This window comes from Rattus rattus, chromosome 11 (genome assembly GCF_011064425.1).
Source record: "Rattus rattus isolate New Zealand chromosome 11, Rrattus_CSIRO_v1, whole genome shotgun sequence".
In the NCBI taxonomy this organism is placed as follows: Eukaryota; Metazoa; Chordata; class Mammalia; order Rodentia; family Muridae; genus Rattus; species Rattus rattus.
Window position 1 is genome coordinate 73,585,959 of NC_046164.1, and position 5,230 is coordinate 73,591,188.

The window sequence follows — 5,230 nt, forward strand, 5'->3', positions numbered from 1 at the left end:
GCCTGGATTATACAATCAGACCTTGTCTCAGAAAAATAAAAGACAAACAAACATCAAACCAATTGGAAAATTGGCCAAAGACATGAGCAGATGTTTTTCTACACGCAATGCACAAATGACAAGCTAACATGGGAAAAGATATTCAGCACTGCTGGTCATTAGGGAAATGCAAAGTCACCATTGGAGAAAAATATGAAGGTTTTTTACACAGCTCAATAGTTAACCAATACGAAGGAACTGTGGTCTTGGGCAGTTATCCTAGAGAATTAAACTTAACAATCAGACAAAAATTCTTCGTGCTTGTTCACAGAGGCTCCCTTCATAATAGCCGGACTGGGAAACGGCTCCTACATGTCCTTTAGTGGATGTGCTTAAATACATTGGCAAATCTATATCGTGGATACTATCCAGTAAAAAAGCTTTTCCTACTTGTAGCATCTTGATTTGTTTTCAAGAAAATCATGTTGAATGAAAAAAAAAAAAAATCCAGGCTGGAGAGGTGGCTGTGCAGGTAGGTGAAGGCATCCGTTAGCAGCCTGACCATCTGAATTTATCCCTAAGACTCAAGGAAGGAAAGAGCCAACTTGGGCAAGTTAACCTCAACATGCATGAATACACATAAATGCAAGCAACATGCATGCATCCATGCAAGCAACACAACACACACACACACCCTGCACGCACATGCACACACATGCACGCGCACACGTACTCAGGCACACACACACAAATAATAACTAAAAATAAACCGTTTTTAAAAATGAATGCATGCTCACTCCAGCAACACATATACTAAAATTGGAACAACACAGAGATTCGCGTGGCCACTGCACAAGGACGCCACAAATCCACGAAAAAAAATTATGATGGAACCTATAAAAGAAAATCCCACTATCTCAAAAGCATACATAGTCTGTGTATGTGGGTCATCTTGGTTTCCAACTTTATAGGATCTCAAATCACCTAGTTCTGGCCATGTCTGCGAGAAAGTTTCTAGGTTGAGTTGATTGAAGTGGGAAAATCTATTCTAAACATAGACAGCCCTATGCTATAAGCCAAGGCACCAGGCTGAATAAAAAGGAGAAGAGGTCGAGAGTGGTGGTGTATGCGCATGCGCACTCAGGAGGCAGAGGCGGGCGGTTTTCTTGTGCATTTGAGGCCAGAGTGGTCTACAGAACAAGTCCAGGACAGCCAAGGCTACACAGGAAAACCCTGTTTCAAAAAACAAATGCACATGCACACACACACACACACACACACACACACACACACACACACATACACACAAAGAAAAAAGAACTGAGACCAGTGTTTGCCTTTCTCTGCTTCCTGGCTTCTGACTTGACCAGCTACAGACACGTGACCAGCCGCCTCATCCAACTGCCACTGTGATAAACTATATCCTGGAGCAAGGGGCCAAAATAAACCGTTCAATCCTCGAGTTGCTCTTGTCAGACATTTTGTTGTAGGGATGAGAAAAATAGCCAATACACTGTGTGATTCTATTTGTAAGACATTCTTCATATGAGAACATTGTAGAGGCAGTAAATAGATTGGTGGTCACTAGTAATTAGGGAGAAAAGGAGAGGGAGGTGGCTGCAAAAAGACTACAGCATGGAAATGTTCTGTATTCTGACTCGTGGTAGCCAAACAAATTTATACATGTGATGAAATTATATAGAAGTAAATACACCGGTACACAAAGACACAAAGTACAAACACATAAACGAAAGCTGTAAAACTGGTAAAATCCAAAGATGGTTAAATTGGGTTAAACATTGTATGGACTTGTTCATTAATTCATCCATTAATGGGGGGGTTGGTATATCAAGACAGGGTTTCTCTGTGTACCCTTGGCTATCCTAGAACTCACTTTGTAGACGGGGCTGACCTTGTACTCAGAGATCTGCCTGCTTCTGAGTCCTCAGCTCTGGGATTAAAGGTGCCAGCCACTACTGCCCAGTGGTTGCTGCTTCTTCTTCTTCCTCTTCTTCTTCTTCTTCTTCTTCTTCTTCTTCTTCTTCTTCTTCTTCTTCTTCTTCTTCTTCTTCTTCTTCTTCTTCTTCTTCTTCTTCTTCCTCTTCTTCCTCTTCTTCTTCTTCTTCTTCTTCTTCTTCTTCTCCTTCTTCTTCTTCCTCCTCCTCTTCCTCCTCTTCCTCCTCTTCCTCCTCCTCTTCTTCATCTGCTTCTTCTTCTTTCTCCTCCTCCTCCCCCTCCTCCTCTTCTTCTTCTCCCCCTCCTCCTCTTCTTCTTCTTCTTCTCCTCCTCCTCCCCCTTCTCCCCTCCTCCTCTTCCTCCTCTCCTCATCCTCCCCCTCCTCCTCCTCCTTGTTCTCCTCCTCCTCCTCTTCCTCCTCCTCGTCCTCCTTCTCCTCTTATGAAAGAGCTTATTTTGGCCACAGTTCCAGAAGATTAAGAGTCTACCATGATAGGTAGGGAAGGCAGCAAGTGACAGCCAGGGCCTCAGGAGCAGGAAGCCGAGAGATCACTTCCTTGGAGTGACTTCTTATAACTACATTTAACTCTATGGTTATCTCAGGAGGGTTCTGCTGTTCTTCATAACTTCCAAGATGGCTGCTGCATGGCTCCCAGTGAGCTTGCCATTCATTTGCCACTCAGTTCCCTTGTAACAATTGGTGCCTGCCATACGCCATCTCTTTAACAAAGCCAGGGAAGAAAGAGGGCTGTTATGACATCTCCATTTAAGGAGGAAACGGAAGCTCAGCCCGTAAAGTCATCCCGCAGTCTGCCTGGAGCTCAAGAGTCAAGAGCAATCCAGAGTCTCCACACCCACATCCTTTACACCACACCTCCTCTCTGTCAGACGCTGTCTTAGATCTGCGGCTAAGACTAGCCAGGGCTGTCCTTCTCTGAGCTAATTCCCTGAGCTTCCCTTAGATCCTTCCAGTTCCCGAGACCGGGTTTACGTTCCAGGACTGTCACAGTCACTTGCCTCTGAGCTTCAGTCCCTAAATCAGAGCTTGAAATTCCAGCATTGTCAGTGGATCAGATGAAGTAATGCATTTCAAAGGGCTCTAGACACACCAAAGGGGCAGTTATTATTAATAACAGGGCACGATGAAGTGAAGTCTAAATATAGGCCACTCGGTCCTACTTATCCTCTGGTTTGATGGGGAATGCTTTGAGGCTGCGTTTTAGACCTTTATTTTATATTAACACCTCCTAAATGTTCCCTAAAGTAGGTCTTCAAGGATCTGGTTAACTATGATTTTGGTAGAAATGTGATCAGAAAGTATAAAGAAAAGTACTGATGATAAAAATAAATAAATAAAAAGCCTTGTGCCCTAACCAAATTTTTCTCGTAAACTGTGAGAAGAACAGAGAATGGTCTTAGCCAGAAATCGGCCCCTGGGTTTCCTGTTCTATAACCCCAGGTAACTCCTTGTTTTCAATTTTGCACCCATGGGTTTTCAGGAGCACACAGGAATGCGGAATTTGCACAGCACTTCAAGGTACAAGATGCCCTTGCTATTTATACCAGCCAGGACCCGTGGGTTGGTTTTGGGACAAAGTTTTTCCACATAAAATCAACCTTTTTTTTCCCCCACAGCTTTCCCAGCTATGACAGACAACCTTGCAAATTCACAAACAAATTCCTTGGCTTTATTACTAGTGCCGGTAACGTGGGCTTTTTAAAGGTACCTTTCATCCCCACATCTTAAGCAACATCGCAAACAGTAATTAAAGCTCCCCGATGAGGGAGGAGGGATATATTATTCAACACATTTCCAAACAGGTAAACCCAGACTGACAAATTAAAGGCCTGTCCATAGGTCATCAGGGGTTGGAGCTGGGAGGAGGGTGGAAATTATTCTAGACTTAGAAGGAAGGCATGGTGGTTCACGCCTGTAATACCAACACTTGGAAAATCGAGGCGGAAGGATTAGGAGTTCGTGCTCAGCTACCTGTCAAATATGAGGCCATCCTGAGCCACCTAAAACTCTGCCAAGAAGACACAATGAAATCTAAAGATTCTAGATTTCCCAGCTCTTACATTCACCCATAAGAAGCCAAGTGGAAATGTCCCCCTTAGAGCTGGCAGAGCATACACGGCGGTTTTGCGAGTTGGAAGGAGGAAAAGGCCTTATCATAATAGTACTAAAAAAAGAAAGGAAGGGGGTTGGGGTTTAGCTCAGTGGTAGAGCACTTGTCTAGCAAGCGCAAGGCCCTGGGTTCGGTCCCCAGCTCCGTTAAAAAAAAAAAAAAAAAAGGAAGAAAAGGAGGAAGAGGGATGGATACATGAGAAAAACATTGATAGATAAATGGGCAGATATACGGATGATTGACAGGAATAGAAGGAGAGAGGGCTTTAGAAAATACCATAAATATATTTATTTTTTAATTTAGTTGAAAGCTCACCCCAAGGCTCAAAGATCTTTATGCAAGGGAAGGTGGAAAGACTGTAAGAGCCAAAGGCAGTGAATAAGGTCCAGAAAACAGGGGGTTGGGGATTTAGCTCAGTGGTAGAGCGCTTGCCTAGCAAGCGCAAGGCCCTGGGTTCGGTCCCCAGCACCTAAAAAAAAAAGAAAAAAGAAAAGAAAAGAAGGTCCAGAAAACAATGGTTTCCGGACACAGCAGGGCCAATGCACACATGAACTTACAGTGATTGTGACAGTGTCCATAGGATCTGCACAGGAAGCACAGAGAGGAAGGACACACAGTCTAACCACCAGCTGAAGAGAGCTACCGAGAGAGGGAAAGTCAGTTAAAAAAAAAATTATGTGACCCCCCTGCACCCTCACTGTACACCAGAGCAGGCCTGAGCGCCATTATCTGGGCAACACAAGCTGGGCTCCATGGGAAAAGAAGGACAAAAAATTGATCTCAAAGTTAGGTGGGAAGGGATAGGAGGGTGGGAAGGAGGTGATGGGTATAAATATGTTCAAAAATGTATTGCATGAAATTCTCAAAGAATTAATAAAAGCATGTTTTTACTTTGGTTGAAGGTAGGGCTAGTGTGACTAAAAAGAATCCTACATTTAGATCACCTGATCTTAAAATGTAGACTAGGGAGTTGATTTCTAAATTTGGAATTATGGACTCATGGGAAACTGCAAAAAAAAAAAAATCACAGAGAAAGGTCACGCATACCCATCACTCAATACTCACCACCCCTCCCATAGCAACTTCTCTCACAACTACAGTGCTTTGTCAAAGCTACGAAGCTGTCAGAACATGGTTAATAAGACTATATATAAATTGTTATCAGA

The 5,230-nt window shown here is 43.5% G+C and overlaps 1 non-coding gene across 1 annotated transcript; it reads left to right on the forward strand.

Annotated features, from left to right (window-relative positions):
• Nucleotides 1-768: 768 nt before the first annotated feature.
• On the forward strand, nucleotides 769-872 carry LOC116912932. The gene has a single exon (XR_004389502.1). It is a non-coding gene; the product is annotated as a U6 spliceosomal RNA (small nuclear RNA).
• The last annotated feature ends 4,358 nt before the right edge of the window (nucleotides 873-5,230 follow it).